Raw genomic sequence first — 19372 nt, 5'->3', positions numbered from 1 at the left:
CCAACTACACATTTATCAATTTATATATCCATGTACATATTTATCATAACTTAGGAAGTATAAGATAAACTCATTTTGCCTACCACCTACTATTTTTAAAAGGACCTTCTCATACAGCCTGCCTGCAAATAATCTTTTCAGTACTATATCACAAGAATAAAATAAGGGTTTTAAGCATTTATGTTATTTACAGTGAGAATCATTACCACTTTACACTTAAGTTATGGTTCTGGGATTTTTTTTCATTATATGTTTCTGCAAACTGAAAGGTTAAGTGTATATCTACACTCTAGGAAAATAATTGCCAGGACAAGAGAAAATATATAGAAGTTACATCCTGATGCAATAAAACCTCCCCTGGAAATAAACTTTTACCCCTGTTCAGTTACTCACTTGCCACTGTAGATTTTTATGAGACATTTCTAGTTTCAAAAAGCACAGTGAGTGGTTTATACCTACAAAACAGCTCATCCAAGGCAGGGACTCACTGTATTTAAGCCTGAATTACGAACATTTGAGTTTTGCAGCATGAAGCAACAAAAGATTGAAAAGCAATGGTTTCTAATATCGCTCTAAATTATCATTTCCACAGATACAGCCCTTATCACTTCTTCTCTGCGCTTAAAAAATAAAAACCGGTGAAGGTAACCCCACTGCATATTTTTCTTCTGCTTGTTGTACACTTCACAGTCTCCAAGTGAATCAGCTTTGCTAAACGTACTCATTAGTGCCCAATTTGTTTCTCTTCGTCTCTTTGAAGAAACCTTGCAAGCAGTTGGAACACTTATTTTATTTTGATTCCACAGTGGAAAATTGTATTCACATAAGTAAGCATATACCAAACAGCAATAAATCATTATTTCTCAGATGACCAATATCAGCGGGAATCTCATATACTTCTCTGCTGGAGTTGATTTCCAAATTCATTGAATAATTATTGGTACTGCTTTTCATAAGTGAAAAGCATTTTTTCCTTTCTATTCCAGTTAACTTTTAAATGCTACCTTTCCCCCTCATTTCCTCAACACTTCTGAGAATTATTTGTAAAGGAGGGGGAAAAAATGAAACTTTATACTCAGCAAATGTCAAGGTGGTTAGACAGACTGTAATCCTTCACAACTACTGCCCAGCCCCTGAAGTTTAAACTTTCATATTATGAGCCTTTGGACAAAGACTGAATCTTGTGTTAGCCTGTCCATAAATGAAATAAATACAAATTAATGCCTTGATGTTTTAAGGGAGATCTGAGAATTTATTAGGCTGTTCTAAAATGTGATACTTAAATTGGTAAATTTCTGTTTTCTTTTACTCTGGCAAGAGAAAAAAAAATACATTGTTTTACTTCCTGAAGGATTAATTGAACATTGCTAATAAACACTGAGTAAATTTTGAATAATAGGTATATGCATTCCTGCATCTTCCCCCTTAACAAACTTTATTAACAACAAATAACTCATAATCTTTGCCCCTAAAGTGAATTTGTAAGATACTGACTGCTTTCAAATCAATTTTACCACAGATTACATACTGTAGCCCCATTAGAGAAACTATGAGAGTTCTGTACTCAATTTAGAATTTGAACGAACATTTTTTAAATGGCTAGTGTGCACAGTGTATTATGTTAGGCACTATTGTAGGGAAAACAACCAAATAAGGCTTTAAAATTAAATTCAGAACTTAGATTTGGGAAGGGTAACGGTAGGAGGTTGGGATTCTGACTTAATATTTAGACACTTTGTGTTTATACTACTCCTTTGAGGAATTTTTCTCCTTTTATGCTTTTGGTTGATGTTCTTAAATTTTTGAGCTTCTAATTGGAAGGTAATTTGAAGCAATTTAAGAAATGTTTTTTACTAAACTTATTTTTTCCTTGGGTTAAAGCTTGAATATGATTAACACTTGAACATAGAACAATGTAACGTTTGTACTATTAGCATCTTTCCAGCAAATAATCTTTATGTTTAGTTTTACATTTACTTCCAGCTCCTAAAGTGAGAAGATAATATGAATATTAACATAATTCAAAAAATAATAAGATAAAGTCTAAGAAATATTTTGGTATAAAATATCATAATACACATTATGATCTTGCCTTTTTATTGAAAAAACTCCTAATCTTTAAATCAGTGTATTTGCAAAAAGTACAATATAGTCCAGACCTTTGAACCATCCAGGAATAATTCAAATATGCTTGTTTAAAATTAAAAAGGTATCTATGTAACTACAGAACTATCAGTGTGATAACATACCTTTGAATTATTTTGCCTTGGAATCCCTTTATCTCTTTGCCAAGAAAAAATTTTAATATGAATATGAGTTTTAATTAACATGATGGACAGGGCACCTTTTAGATATTCTGAAATATCTTAATATAAACAGTTATTAAATAAAAACCTATTTGAAATTATAGTAATGCATTAAGATAATCAAAAATTTAATAATACATGAAAACATTTTTAAACTACAAGATATAATATTTTTTCATTAATATTCTATTCTCAAAATATGCAGGACAAATTATTTCTAAATAAGTCATTATTTAGTATTTCAGATACAATCTCAAAAAATGAATTTTTGTTCAATTACTGAACTTTTGAACCTCATAAAACAATTATTTAAAAAAAAACGTAAAAATGATTAAGAAATCTGCAACACAAAATATTTTACCCTGAATTTTATCCAGGTTTGGTATAATGAAGACTCCAGGTGTATTGACAGGACATCTAATTTATGATTCCATATTAACAAAGTCGCTGACATTACAATATATTATTATTTGCTGGCAACATCTACTCAAACACAAAAGGGATGTTACATAGTTAGATGAAGTTCTATGAGTTTTTCTGACCTGGGAGCGGGCGGGGGGGCAGGGTGGAGAAAAGTATAGATAAGTAAAGATTAATTTGAAGGTTGAATTGAATATGCCATTTGACTCAAATACTCTCTTGTCCGAAGGTTAGCAAAATAGCAGATAGAGCCACCTATACCTATATAGAGGTACTCCAATCTAGATGATTCTTCCATGTGTGTCTCACTTATTGTATAACCTCTATTTTTTTCTTTAAATTTTGTATTGTTATGTTAATCACCATACATTACATCATTAGTTTTTGCTGTAGTGTTCCATGATTCATTGTTTGTGCATAACACCCAGTGCTCCACACAGAACGTGCCCTCTTTAATACCCATCACCAGGCTAACCCATCCCCCAAACCCCCCTCCCCTCTAGAACCCTCAGTTTGTTTTTCAGAGTCCATCGTCTCTCATGGTTCGTCTCCCCCTCCGATTTACTCCCCTTCATTGTTCCCCTCCTGCTATCTTCTTCTTCTTTTTTTTTTTCCTTAACATATATTGCATTATTTGTTTCAGAGGTACAGATCAGTGATTCAACAGACTTGCACAATTCACAGCGCTCACCATAGCACATACCACCCCCCTACCACTCCGGCAACCCTCAGTTTGTTTCCTGAGATTAAGAATTCCTCATATCAGTGAGATCATATGATACATGTCTTTCTCTGATTGACTTATTTCACTCAGCATAACACCCTCCAGTTCCATCCATGCAATCTTGCAAATGGCAAGATTTCATTCCTTTGACAGCTGCATAACATTGCATTGTGTATATATACCACATCTTCTTTATTCATTCATCTGTCAGTGGACATTTTGGCTCTTTCCACAGTTTGGCTATTGTGGACATTGCTGCTATAAACATTGGGGTGCACGTACCCCTTCAGACCCCTACACTTGTATCTTTGTGGTAAATACCCAGTAGTGCAATTGCTGGGTCGTATGGTAGCTCTATTTTCAACTTTTTGAGGAACCTCCATACTGTTTTCCAGAGTGGTTGCACCAGCTTGCATTCCCACCGTTAACAAGTCAGGAAATGACAGATGTTGGCGGGGATGCGGAGAAAGGGGAACCCTCCTACACTGTTGGTGGGAATGTATAACCTCTGTTTTTAAACAATTTTCCATTAGAGCAGTTTCCCATTATGTGTCCTATGAATTGTATCATGGGAGGAAAAAGGATGGTATGATCAGAGAGATTTGGGGAATACTATGTATTTAATACCTTCAATACTTTGAAGTTCTCAGAGTTCTGAAAGAGAAGCCATCACTTTAACACATTGTCTTCCAAAATATTTACCAATCATTACTTATTAATATTTCTATGGATTAATACAGTGTATAAAAATCCTCCACATAAAATAGAGTCTACTAACTATCTACCTGATAATCTAGGCTAATTATAATCTTTCTTAAATCTCTTTTCCCAATTTTAGTTTCATCAAGAAGTTTGTACTCCAAACAGAATGAACTGTATGCTTTTTTCTTCATGAATCCCCAAGATGTTCTTCTTGCGTGCCTTTGCTCATGTTACTGCCTCCTTGTAGAATGTGTATTGCTTCTCCCTTCTGACCTCTGCCTGTTCAAAACCAAGTACATAGTAGATGCTTCCTCATATGCATACATAAACAATTTGCCAGTATAAGGTTCTAGGTGTGCGGTGATGCAATCAACATATCAAATGAAATTTGAAAAAAAAATTTTAATGGCTTCTGAGGAAAATGTATTATGCTGGACATTGTTATGAGAAAACAACCAAATAAGGTTTTATATATGTACCACATGAGAAGGTCAGCACTGGGTTTTTCACAGGAGGCAGAATGAGTGAATTAGGTTTTATGGACAGGATGGGACATAAGTTATATCTCAACAAAATAATGTAGGCTGACAACTCTCTGCAAATGTGATCTGAAGCTCTAAAATCATAGGACATCTGGCTGTGGTGAGTTGGAAGACTTGGAATGGAAATGGTGTGCTTTGTAAAGAAGGTCTGCCTACTTTTGTGGTAAGGGACATGAATCTCCATGGGTTGCTCTCTGAGCTATGATTTGATGATACGGCAGCTGTGAAGGGCACTAAATCCAGTGGTGAAAACACTTTCAATTGAATCCTGTCTCTGCTTATTGTGATACTAGGAGACTTACTTAAGCTTCCTAGGCTGGGTTCTTCCCCTGAAGACTGGAACCATGATACCAGTTTCCTAGAGTCCATGCATGAATGATAATACATTGTGTATAAATACACAAAAGATTGGCATATGGTAAGTTATCTATAAATGGAAATATTATTATTAATAACATTACCCCTCTTCTTCCTTTTGCTATTCCTTCTTTTAGACTAAGTCACAAAGAATTCTATGGCATTTCATGAATATTCACCACTTTGAGAATCATGAAGCATTCTTAACTACCTATATTTTTCTTGAAAAGAATAAAATATTAAATCATTACCAAGGCCACATTTAAAAAGATAGAACATTTTATCTATAATGCATTACTGCCAATTCAAATTCAGTTACAGTATAACGGCATTATCTAATTTAATTTATATGTTAGACCATCTCTTGTGGCTAGGAGGAAAGTCCTGTTTTACATGGTAGCTCTAACCCTTCCCCAATTACCACTGTCTGGTTTTCAGACATAATTTATTTGCAGTAAATAGATTTTATTTTAAGAAATGTCTACCCAGCTCTTTATATGTTATAACCAGATCCTGTTTTAAAGAGATAACTACAGATAACACAGTCATATTTTCATGTCTCTTAAATAATATATTGGGATCATTCTACTTATAACTATTTAATGAAAATGAATGTTTTTTTTTTGTTATTGAATAGAATTTCCATAATACAATGAGGTTCCTGAGATAAAAGCTTCGATGCTAAGTGAAATGTAGAAGTCAGACAGTGATCCTAATGGGGAGAGGACAGATAAGCATCCATGTAGTGTGCCAACTGCAGCCCATTGGAAATGGCTTCCTGGCTCCTTGCAGTGGGAAGGATTATGAAGCTTAATTCAGGCTTACATACCAAGAGTGCCACAGTGGTTGTCAGTCTAGGAGTGGGATATGGTAGATCTTGAGCCTGTGTTCATTTTTTCCTGTCCAAATTAGACATATGTGTAATATCTATAGTTACTGGGGAAATATAAAATAATGAAATACCTAGAACACTTTCTCTTCAATATCGTAGTGATTATTCAAACCCCTGATGAGAAAAAGGCACAATGCAGTATTAATCATAGGCAGACCTCTTTCCCTTTTTAGTTTTTTTCCTCTTATGTCTTGTATCTCCATCCTCTCTCCTATTTTTTCCTTCTTTTCCCCTTTGCCTGCTCTGCTTTTAGATGCCCTTACCTTCGTTTTCTCCTCTTTCATTTCCCTTCCGTCTCCAAACATTTTAAGCATCTACAATGTGCTTACATTTTTAGCCAGGTGCCCAAGTAAATCAACAGCCTGTGCCAAATTAGAGTAGTAGCATTGTTTGGTTGTATCTAATTGGTCATTTGTAATTAGTCCTGATCACACAGAGGGCTCCAGCTAGCTTTTCCTGACCAGCATATGGATGGATGTTCCAAACTGCTATTAGCTATCCCCTCCACAACTTCCCAGCAAGCTAATGACCCAGGAGGCATCCATTTCCCACCCCATTCCTAAGGGTAATCGAGAACTAGCCACTTTGGAAAATGCTGCATGCTCACCCACGCATATAATCTTTCCAGGACTGCTCTCTTTCATGGAAAGTTAATTGCCCTTTGGGCTTCCTAGGTATTAATCTAACATTTACTTGAATATTAACTCTTTTGCAAACCCAGCCTAACGACAGTTTTTGCCATAATGCTGATATGCTGAAAAGTCATGTTAATAACAGAGATCCTTTGTTTTTGTTTGTTTGTTTGTTTGTTTGGGGGGGGGAGGCGGTCCAAAGTAATATTCTAAGGCAGCTTAACATTAGCCACTGGCTATTACCTGTCTATATTAGGCAGCACTGATGATAATTTTCTATTCTGTAGACTCTCTCAACTCTTCATTTTTCAAATAAAACTGCTATATAACTCTATCTATGGATATTTTTGGAACTCACTCATCAAAATAAGTATAAAACATATTATTATGCCTCTTGCACACTTTATCAACATGTGCTTCCTTAAACGTAATTTGGGTTTATTCAGCTATGTTTCTATTTTACTATCAACTGAGCCCCATAAATCCCCTTTTATTATATTCTAATGAGGAAAATCAATTGCAAAGTACTTTTGTTCTCTTTTTCATCAGATAAGTTGCAGTTCTGTGGTATGGTTTTAACCTTCCCTCTTAGGTAGAAATGGGAGGGAGGAAAATGATCTCCACCTCTCATAGGTTGCGTTGGGGAAAGGTGGGAAAAACCTTTCTCTTAATGAACAGTGTCTTTTACTCTACTTGATAATAATTTTATTTTCCCCTTCTGAAAATGTGATTCTGTGAGCGTCTTGTAAAGATGGGTAAGGCAGTCTCGGAGAAAAGTTAGTCTACTTTCTCTTGGAAGGATGTTACAGCTAGAGAGAAGGACCATGCTTTTAACATCACTGGTTGGGTTGGCCTCAAATCTGATGCCTTCCCCGCCACTTACTGACATGTGTCCTCAGGTCAATCTCTTAAGCACCCTGGTCTGCAGATTCTTGTTTTAAGAATTTAGTTATAACAGAGGGAAAAAAAAGGAATGTCATGCGTTCTTCTTTTTTAAAAAAATCATTAAACAATCTCTTCTACTCAGAGAACCCCACATAGGCAAACTCAAGCCCTTTCCTCACTTTGCTATAGCTAATCATATTTATAAATCCCTGTCATTCTTTGACTTGTTTTTTCATCTAATAATGTTTTCTGAGAGGGGGTCATGTCAAAACTAGACGGGGAGAATACATCCCTACGTTTATATCCCTTTTAAATATGTACAGCATTACATCGCATGAATGAATAATGTTTTATGTAACCATTTACTAATGACAAATGTTCATATTCTTTGCAATTTTTTATTATACAAAATGCTGTGATGAACACCCTTGCACACATGTGTGGGTGGCTCTCTAAGGTTGATAACTAGAAATAGATTTGCTAGATTATAAGAATGTCAGTTTTAAAAAATAATAGATATTGTCTAGTTGCCCACAAAATAGCTAGGTCACTTAACCTTCCACCAATAGCATAAGAGATGTCTGTTTCCCTAAATTCCTACCAACACTTGATATTATTGATCTTATGAAAGTTTGACTTTTTTAAATCAGAAAAAAATAATAAAATTTTACTAGTATTTTAACTTTTCTTTTTTTAACTTAATCTAATTTTTATTGAATGCATACAAGAAAAAAGAATTCAAAAGCTGCACATCAGATAAAACCCTGCCACCAACTTTGTCCTTGATCAGTTTTTTTTTTTTTTTTTTTTTTTTTTTAAAGAGGGCATGTTCTGCATGGAGCACTGGGTGTTATGCACAAACAATGAATCATGGAACACTACATCAAAAACTAATGATGTAATATATGGTGATTAACATAATAAAAAATTTTTTAAAAAAGAAACATCTTTAGTATTTTAACTTTTCTAATAAAAAGAATAAAGGTTAGGGGCACCTGGGTGGCTCAGTCGGGTAAGCATCTGCCTTCAGCTCAGGTCATGATCCCAGGGTCCTGGGATGGAGTTCCGCATCGGGCTCCCCACTCAGTGGGGGGCCTGCTTCTCCCCCTGCCTGCCGCTCTGCTGCCCCCCACCCCCAGCTTGTGCCCTCTCTCTCTCTCTTTCAAATGGATAAATAAAATCTTTAAAAATAATAATAATAAAAGTTAATATTTTTAAAGAACTTAAAATATATTAGAGACTTAGGGGATCTCTGAGACATTTTTCAAAAATAGTATATTTGCATATGTCTTGGAATTATTAGGTGGGTGAAAAGAGAAATTGACAAGGTAGTCAAATTTTCAATGAGAGCTCTCATGTCTAACCCCTTTAGTGTGATGGTCCTGTTAGTTATGCAAGCATCCTTGTTACTGTAAGTCAGTTATGAAGACATAGGAATCCTACCTCATATATTCAGATTTCTTGACTTGGAGTTGTTCAAGTTGCTGATAGAGGAATGGGTTATTAAACACTATCCTTTCTGGGTTAAAAATGAAGTCACTGTGTGTACGGAAGTTTGCAGATGCACAAGAGGTCATACTGATTGATGACTTTTGGATATTGGCCATTCAGGTCGAGGAGATGAGGATTAGGTTTCTTAGTCTGTGAATGTCTTCCCAGTGATCAGGACATTTCAACAGCAGTAGTTCTCCATCCATTCCACACTTGGAAACAATGAGGCATGAAACCCAAGAAAGTGATAGCTGATAGCTGATAACATGTAGTAACAGCTGTCTTCCACATGGATTTGGTGATGCTGGTCTAGTAGTGGTCCGAAATTTACTTCCTGGGTGCCAAACCCACTCCAGTGCTTGTTTTCATAAATAAAATGTTAGCAGAACAACTAAGAAAAGCCTCCTTGTTTATGTATTGTATATGGCTGCTTGCCCTACAGAGGCAGAGTTGAGAAGTCACAGCTGTGAGACCATCTGATGCAAAGCCTAAAATATTTGCTGCCTGGCCCTTTACAGAAAAGGTTTTCTGACCCCTGATGTACTATATACATAACCTGAAATAGACTACATTCTGAAAGTCTGAGAACTAGTTTGTGAATGGATACATGGGTGTATCCATTCACAAACTGGTTTTTGTTACTTTGAAACCTTTGTTTTTTTACTTTGAAACCCTTAAAGAACCTTTAAGAATTCTCTTGGCAGATGGATCATAAGTGTGGGAAACTTAGAATCAAATTGTGTTTAGAAAATATTTTTGTTTGTCCTAAAAAAGGTGAAGATTAGAGTACAAATACTTAAGAAAAACACCTTAACAAATTTAAAAAATGCCTTTTGTTTACTATTTCTAATATATTAGTGAAATAATACTTCCTTTAATTTGAGAAAAAGGAGATTATACATAGTCTCTCTTTAGCTTTTAAAAGTAAAAAAAAGTTAAATTATGGTTTATGCATTTTTGTAGTGTTTTATTTAATGGTAAAAAAAACCTGTCTTACGATTACTCAAAACATCTGTCTTTTTATCTCAGTAAGTTAAGTCATTAACTTCAAAAACTTACTCAAAATAGCATTAAAATATTAGCATATTTATTGGCAAATAAATGTTTAATAATTATATGTAATATATTTTCTTAATTCATAGTGGCTGGTATTGTGGTGGTAGATAAGATAATCTCAAGAGATTTTGCTAATTCAAGAAAATACTGCCAGCCTCATATTTTTAACAGCATGCCTTAGTCATAAAGAGGAACCACAAAGTGTCAAGAAACGTAATATTAATTTTGTCTCCTATTTCCACACATCCAGTGTCCAGTAGCTCTGTCCCAAAGTCATACACATATGTACACACACACACACACACACACACACACACACAACATTAACCTTAACTCTGTCATGGAAAAAAATTACACTGGTGACTTTCATATATAGCAAATGAATAAGCTCTCAACCAAGAAAAGCTAAACATTTGGGGACAATCAAATTTCAATATAAAACTAATGAAATGTCTGGAGACAAATCAGAAATTACTGTTAACTAAAATAAAAGCAGAAGTAATAACATCTTAAACACATGCAAGTTAAAAGAGGCATCCCAGTTTACTCCTTGTGTAGACCAAGAACTTGTCCAGATGTAGGTTACTGCCCCAAAACGAATAAAAGTGGATTTCTCTTCCAGAAGTTGTTACAATTCTCCACCTTCCACTGGTTCCTATCATATTATTGGCAGTAGTTTTATTCAGAGAACACACTAGTAAGAGTTTATGCTGACCAGGAAATAGGAGGGGAACTCTGTATCCTCTCTCATCTATAGCCGAAATACCTGCCATTAAGTAAAAGCTCAGTCAACTTTTGCAGTAAATGAACATTTGAGCAAATATTAAAACAAATTACTGAAAATCATTCCTAGAGAAACAGCTACAAAATCAGTATGATCGGACTCCTTACGAACATGGAATTGTCCATGTTTTTCCTCATTGATATTTGTGATCATAGGCTTAAACTTTCTGTGCCTGGGTGTCTCCATTTGGAAAAAACTGGTGTAACAGTGGCTACTGTCTTGTAGGGTTGGGATGAAAATTAAGAGTTATTTATATAAAGGACCTAGAAAGCCCTGCTATATGGTGCTCCATCAGTATCACCAGCTCACAGTGGCAGCAGCATCTCCACTACTAGCAGTAGTAACAACAGTAGTAGTACTGGTTAAAGTAAAATAGTAATAGTGGTCAGAAGCGCCTTTGGATGTCCCCCGATTTCCTACAGTATAAATAACAATACCAATACTAACAAATACATTGCCCCGTGTCTTCATAATGGGAGACAAATGTAAGCCATCCATTTGCGTCTTCATTCTAGAAACACTAAGTAGATTTTGTCCCACTCCTTAGAGATAAGCATAGCTGTGAAGTTGTTTCTACCCTCCATGAGTCTACAACCCAAAAGGGGAAACAAATTATACACAAACGATTTCAAAACAGTTCTATCCAAGACAGAGGTAAAAACTATGAATCATAACTCAGTAGTGAATAACTCGAAGCTGTTGTCAAGGGGGCCTTGTACATACATTTCCTCTCAGCCACTCTACAAGGTAGGTCCTGCCGTCCCCGTTTTACGGGTGGAAAAGTCTGAGAGGTCAAGTTTCTAACCTAGATTCATGCAGAGTTCAAAAAGTCTTCAGAGTCCAAAGCCCATGGTTTTCCCACTCCTTAGCCACTGCTCATCTGGTTCAGGAGACCGAGTATGTTGGCAGGGACGTGGCATACTCCATGCCATGGCTGCCCAAATCGTCCCTCGTCTGGACACCACAAATGGAGCATAAAGAAAAACGGAGAGAAACCATTTCATTTTAGGACTCTTGACTGCAGTCTGTTCAGTCTGGCCCGGTTTCTTCTCGGTGCTTATGTACATGCTAATTGCTGTGGCTAAATGATGCCATTGTCAATAATAATGCTGTGGTGAAACGTTTAATCTTCCCTGGGGTTTGGTGGACATCTTCAGCTGCTGGTCTGGTGATAAGCTGAGCAAGGGGAGTGTAGATTCTTCCTGTTCTCATGTAACCAGTTGTTGCCAATATTAATTAACGACTGATATTTAAATAAAAATGATTGGAGTTGGAATGAAATAATATACATAAACAGTTGTGAAGTCTGCTTTATGCTGAGGTGGTTTTTTTTGTTTGTTTTTTCCTTTTGGACTCTAAAAATTGAGGGGACATTGAAAGGCCATTTACCTCATTTTTTTGTTTATTAACTGGATCCATTCAGATCAGCCTGAAAAAAAATATGTCTAGTCCACTTCAGCCTTCCCTCCTGGTGCCCTACCTCTAAAGCCCATAAGAGATCTACAAATATAGACAGTGGCACTTTTCCCCATCTCTTCTGTTTGTTTGGCATCAGTTAAATCACTCCACCTTCCAATTTGGAAAGTTTGTAACTTAAAACTCTATCCACACATCTCCTGAGCCAGTTAAAGTGTGTTAATTTCTTATGCTGTTCTAAATATATGACTTGGAACTGGTACACTGCTTTCCACCAGCAGTGTTGCAGGCAGTCCAGAAACCTGCCCTCACCTGCCTTCAGTCACATTCTGCCAGAGCTGTTAGCCCTAATAAGTCCTCAACTTCTTAGTGTGACTGTCTTCAAACATACAATGATACTGTAAAAATTATGCAGTGAACACTAAACTTGTTGAAGAGTTGATAACCATTTGATGCCTAGCTTTTGTGACAGCTATCAGCCTCCTTTTCTTCACTCACCACATCTCTATCTTTAAACACACGTGTGTGCACAACGATACTCACAGGGATTAGAAACAACAAATGGACAAGAGTGTGGGCTTTAGAAGATATGAGACCTGGTTTTACAGCTCACCTGGTGTAGCTCCAGGTAAGCCTGAGAACCTCTCCGATTTCCTACTCCATGAAATGGGCATAACAAACCCCACTCCAGAGATGACTGTGTGGGTTAAAGAAGGCAGCATGTGTTAAGAATTTGGCACTCTCCCGGGCCCATAATAGGTGCTTATTAATATGTGGTAACTTTTAAATTATTACTGCATGACATGTACTTAGTCATTTAAGTAAGATAAAATTACATATAAATTAGTCTGCATTAATGCATGTTCAAATGGTTTGGAGCTGAGTGTTTGGGGGGGCTTTTTCCCCCTAGTTAACAAAAATTTTGATCCCTACCAAGCTACTGAGGTGTTACAACTCAGAGTTGAGCAGGCATCTCTGACCTGAGGCTCAGCAAGTAAAATTTTACTTCCACTAAAGGGGACCAGGGAATGCTTTGCAAACCAGCACCTGACCTGACTGGAATCACATGGAACTGCTTCCCCACGAAAATTCTGGGCTTTCTCCCAAATGCTTCATTTGAAGGTGAAAGCCTTGTGCAAAATGCCACATATGTGACTCTCTGTACCAAACAGTTAATGTAGAATTAAAAAAAAAAAAAAGGCCCTGCCCTTGCTGTCTTTCTTAATATATTGTGACAATGCACTAAATTAAGCACAATTGGCCCAGCGTCTCTCATTGTGACAGAGGCGTTTCCACCGAGAAAAGCAGCAAGGGTACTCTGAGACTGTGGCTTGTCCAGGGCTGAGTTTGATTTATGAAATGAGACCTAGGAGCCTGGATTGAACAGATTGGCTTGCAAGAGACAGCTGTACTGGAGGAGCTGCTGCCAGGTATGGGTCGTGGAAATAGAGAAAAATGAACAGTGGGATAAAAATTCCTTTCCCGGTCCCTACTTATCAACATGAAACATCTGTTTCAGCTACAGTGGTTCCCAGTGGCAGTCAGAATTATTGATATGGCAAAATCGCTGTTTCTATGCAGCGCAATGGCATGCCCCCCCCCTCCCTGGCTGCATTGTAATAATTCATTACTGTGCTAGTGCTACCAAAGACGCGGGGCATGTGTGAGGGCAGCAGTGCTGGGCACTTGTGCAAATGGGGAGGGTGCGGAAGCAAATTTTCCCCAGGAGCAATATATTTCTGCCTGTGGTTCTATTTTATTGTGGATGAACACAGCGGTTATACTGGTTGGAAAATAAGCAATAAGCTTCTGTCTGTCTCCAATTGTTTTTAATATTCTTGTTTAATGGGAGAACGTAGCTTGTATTTAAACTAAACATAATGGATGCATTTTAAGATTGGGATCATTTTTTTTTTAATCTTGCCTTCTCATATGTTATGTAAGCACATGCGGCTATAAATAGGAAAACAAATATGCTTAGTTCAGCTTTTTGTTAGACAAAATTTGATTAGGAATGTGCAAAAGCTGATGCTGTCAGCCAACACAGAGCACCAGGGAGCAATACATACCATGTTAGAATGAAAATTAAATGCATTTGTTATCAAAGAAACTGGTTTTGCAGAAACATACCAAGAAAGTTTACATGCTCAAATAAATACCAACTAGAATTCCTTAATTTCGGTAATATCACTTTATAATGCAAGGTGGTAAACGCACATGGGAGTTCCCATGGCAGCTGAGGGATGATCAGAAGGAGATTGACTAACCAAGTTCTTGTGCTTCTTAGGCTATTCTGAGTAGCAGAACGATGCAAAAAGGTAAAGAAAAAACAAGAGCTCACCATTTGTAAAGAGGCTTTTCTCTCATTCATATCCTAATTGCCCTTCATCCACAAAGAAATTCTATCTGCACCTTCTTACTTGACAAGGCATGTATATGTGTTTAACAGGTGTGGGAAAATAAAAATTTTTAAATTAATTTCCCAACTAAAACTGTTCTGTGACCAACTTAGATGTAAAAGCTCAAAACTATAGGCAGTGCCGTGGCATGTGTTCACTGCCTGTAGTGGGGTACTTAGTACCGGTCTTTGGGATGAGAAGAAAAGAGGGTTTGGTGTTTCAGACAGCAATGAAATGAAGCTTTGGCAAATTAATAAGCAGCTCCTGCCTGTCAGCCCGGGCACTGAAGAGGTTAAGAGACTCCAGTGCTGACAACATGATAATGAGGATTTATGGTGAGCAGGAGGTGAAGGTGGGTGGGATGCTCCCAGGCTCCCACGTGTGGTGGCTCCAGGCCCTTTGCAGACACAATACCTCAAAAGGATTGAAGGTTACTTTCTTGATTGTAACAACAGCTGAGCTTGTCTCCATTTGTGTCTGAGTGCATGCATAGGAAAGATATATGTGGAAAGGAAAGACAAAATAAAATATTCTCTTTGTCTAGAATAAGACATATGGATGGATGGATAGATGGACGGACGGATGGACGGATGGATGGATGGACGGACGACGGATAGAAAAGGCAGTTCATACAGCTTCCAAATATCTTCATATTCTGGCCCTTGCCTACTTCTCTCACTTCAAATACGTCACTTCTTCTTTTCGTTCACTCTTTAAAACCTATTTTTATGTATAAAACACTCCTTGTATTTTCCCCCAAAATGCAAGCTCTTTTTAGCCCAAGGACCTTCATACTTGCTTTTGCCTATGACTGAACCACTCTTCCTAGCCTTTCCTGAGGCTTGTTTTGATCAAACAACCCACATGTCTCTTTCACACCTTCCTTATCCCTTAACACAGGCAATCACATTTTCCTGCTTTATTTTCCTTAGAGCTCATTATTTTCAAAATGTATCGTGTTTGTTTATCTGTTAATGACCTCTCTCCTGCTAGAATATAAGTCCCACGGGAGTGAGGACCTTGTCTAATTTCCTGTTAGTTCACTTGTACCGAGAACTGTGTCTTTCATTTGATACGTAGTAAATATTTCTTGAATTTATGAGGGGTGGATGCAGAAAGTTAGGCTCTGAGAACCATAAGCTGTTCTCTGACTTTTCCATCTGTGTGTACTCCTGAAGTCTCTGGGTTCTTGTAAGCTGGTAATTTTGAAGAAATAGCTGGTGGTGGGAGCATTAGGGAAGAAGGGAAGTAGCAGTGGGAAAGCAAATGATCTCTGCTCACCAGGGGGGCTCAGGTTTGAAGCAGAATGTGTGTTCTCAACTTTCCCCTCGTTCTCAGCCGGCATTAACTCAGTTTAGTTTTCATGACTTTCACTCTGCGCTAAATTAGATACCTTAATGGGTGGTATGACTTATTAGTCAAAAGCTAAGGATGTTTCTCTGTGGGATATTACTATTAATATCACATCATATTTCACTGTTCTGACTCTTTAATGTGGTGATACCGTTGTTAATGTAGTATTTTGCGAGAATTTAGGGTTTCCTACTTTTTATTTTAAAAATCACTATTTTAAACATTATTATAATGGCCACCTTTTATATTGTAAAACGAATCACTGAACTGTTTCATAAAATGTATTTTGTCTTCTATAGAGGGTGTCAACAAAATCATAAACATGTAGTTGGGGACAGGAGTATTTATCCACACACGCTAAATTCACATCAGTTTGGTTTTCCCTGAGGAAGCAAGTTCGTGTGTCGTTTCACATATTTAAGCGACAATACCTTGACCCCAAATTGTCAGAGACTCCCCACAGGACTCTGCTATGAGATTACTCTGGAGAAGCCTGTAATGAGTCCTGTGCACACACCACATGGTTTCAATTACAGCTTTATATGATCAGACAGTGTGGTGCCAGAAAGGAACGATTGGAAACTAGGCAAAGGGTCTTTGTCTTCATGGCTCATGTACCTGGGCCTCTGTTTTTAGGATCTTCTTCTATGTATTATTATTAACGTTTGTTTTATCTGTGTGAAGGCCAGTCTCTGAAGTCAGGTATTCTGTATCGAAATAAGAGAAACTGAAAAGAATAGACCAGGCCACTATTCCAATCCGGTCCTGCTTTTTTCCTTTACTTTTGCACTTGTCGGAGACCTCTAGGATAACACTGCCTTTCTCAAGGGTGCTTTTGGGAGCAGGCCCAGATAGCAAGTGTTTTCCCACAGGCTGTGGTTGGTGAGCATTTCCTCAAAATTTGGAGGGGGGATGATATCTCTTTCTATGACTTAAAAAGAATTAAATCAGAGCATAAAACACTACCTACATAGTTCTTTGGAGAAGTATATTAGGGACTTATGAAAAAATACAGTTTGGATTTAATAAATCACCTAATAGAATTGAATATATTAGCTCAAGTCTGTTACGTGCTTGCTTCTGGCTTCTGGGTAACGTGGCTTGTTGTTGTTATTGTCGTTGTTTAATTTCAAAATTTCCTGAAAAGTTGACTCCTTATAACATACATGCATTGAAAATTAGAGCTTGATGTAAACCTGAACTGGAAGGGTCCATGAGGGAAGGTTGCATTATAGCTCTCTTGTGTTCTCTCACTACTGAATTACACATGCCCAGGACAGAGAAAGAATTCACCGAGTATTTGTCAGATTTATGAGTAAATAAAAATGCCCAGTTTAACTTCTTTTCTTATGGTTGGGAACAGAAATCCAGAGGAAAGATATGGGTACTCAGGGTGACAGAGCTCATTTGTGGCTAAAATGAGGCTAGAACCAGATATGCAGTAGATTTCTACTACATCAGTAACCACCAATGTGTGCTGACAGTGTAATGTGAGAACTGGATAGTTAGGCATTCCTCGTTCAAAATGACCTCCCTGTGGTAGAACCCTGATGCATGGATCTGTTTAGCTTCGCACGTCTGTGCTGATATTAAAACAGATTCACTGATAATAAGTTCAGATTCTTATTGTCACAGACCAATATGGCAGCTGTGGAAACGCAAATGAATTTCTGTAGGTGAGTGGGGAGCTGAATGAGAAGGTGAGCTTTCTGACAGCATGTCAGATTTCCATGGATGGAGGAAGAGAGAGAGCACAAGAAAAGTGGGGTGAGAAATTGAAAACAGCCCAGAGAGAGAATTTGACAATATATTGTAACCGCCTTTGGAAACTTCAGTTTCTTATATAACTGAATAAAATAGAAGCTGGGAACAACAGGTTAAATGATTTTTTAAAAATAGTGTTTTAAAAGCTTCTCAGTTCATGTAGAGATTCAGAAATCCTCTTTCTAATGCATTTGTTTTCTTGAAATGGACCACTCTTTTTGTCTCAGAAAACCCATCTTCCACCTATCTGTCATCTCCCCTAATTGAAGAAAGAAATGGCTAAGCATACCCAGTCACTGTTGTTTGAGTAAAAACACATATCTATCCTTTTCCCTTGGTAATGAAACACAGCATTCTGAATGTCTCTGAATCTCATTATGAAAACAAAAGACAGGAAACTTCTGAATGACTTTCATTAACTGGTTGTGTAACTTTGAACAAATCATATTGAACCTTTCCTTTCCCTCAGTTTCTTCATTTCTAAGAGAAATCATTAAATTAGAGTCTCACTGAGGTTCCTTTTATCTCTTAAAATCCTCATGTAGTTCATAGGCTGGGGAGAGAACATGCCCTAGAGTCCAAATTTGCCCTTAATTCAGTATCAAAAGAATGGCTAATTTAGGGACTAGAGTCACGAACTGTAAATTGAGCCAATGCAGAAACCTCAAACTCAGTTCAGCCGTCCACCCAACTAAGTGTTCAGTTTTCTTCTATGTAAATTTCAAAAGGGAAGTGGATCTTTTGGTATGTAGGAACTCTGATTCATTTTGGAATATTCACTAGGTGAATCATGCTTTACCAGTTATAACATGTTTTAAAGTCTTCCTCCATCCCTATCTGTAATGGTTTTAGGCTATATAATTTGCCATCTCTCCACTGCTTGGGGACATAGGTAATCAATGAAAATGTGTATTTTAAGAAAATGCTTGTCCCCCAGATTGTAGTTTATCAAAGTCACTTTGAATCATTCCAATTGAATTTTCACTTCTTGTAAATCATCAATGTCTATAATCATATTACAGGGTCACAGGGGATCACCAAGAAAGGTATATTAAAGGAATGGCAGGGGAGTAAGCACAATGCCCTTGAGTGATTCCTCGGTAATGCAAGAATAGAATCTGTTCTTGGAAAGCTGATGGGGGTGGGAACATTCCCTTTCCTTTTCAACAGGCATACTACTCACTCTCAAACCTCAACAGATACTGGTCAGGATGTTTACTGTTTCAAATAAGGGGAACTGCAGTTCAAACTAGCTTAAACATGAAAGAAAATTTGTTGGCTCATGTAATTAGGAAGATCAAGCAGTGAATATGGTTGGCTTCAGGCATGGTTTGAAATCGGGGTTCAAAGAACAATGATACCGAGAATTTCTCCATCTCTCTTCTTCTTTTCCTCTCTCCCTGTCTCCCCCACCCTCTGTCTCTCTCTGTCCCTCTCACGCCCCTTCTCTTCCTATCTCTCTCCTACCTACCCAGCTATTGATTCTATTTTCTTCTATGTTACCTTTCTTCTCAGGCTGGTTCATCTCTGGAATTTTGGCTAATAGTAACATCAGAGCTCTCTTCTACAACAGTTCCAGCAAGAACCCTGGCAATCTAATTGGCGTGGCTTTAGGCAGTTCTCATCCCAGAATCACAATGATTATGATC

At 37.3% G+C, this 19372-nt stretch overlaps 1 protein-coding gene across 3 annotated transcripts in view; it reads left to right on the top strand.

Moving 5' to 3' along the window:
- The window catches only part of TENM2 (teneurin transmembrane protein 2), a 1506090-nt gene that overhangs the window by 713585 nt on the left and 773133 nt on the right, over window positions 1-19372 (top strand). The window lies entirely within an intron of this gene.

This window comes from Callorhinus ursinus, unplaced genomic scaffold, assembly GCF_003265705.2.
Source record: "Callorhinus ursinus isolate GAN/ISIS: 27379988/994484 unplaced genomic scaffold, GSC_fseal_2.0 scaffold3, whole genome shotgun sequence".
NCBI lineage: Eukaryota > Metazoa > Chordata > Mammalia > Carnivora > Otariidae > Callorhinus > Callorhinus ursinus.
Note: the sequence above shows the minus strand (reverse complement) of the source record. Positions and strands in the feature narration are given on the sequence as shown.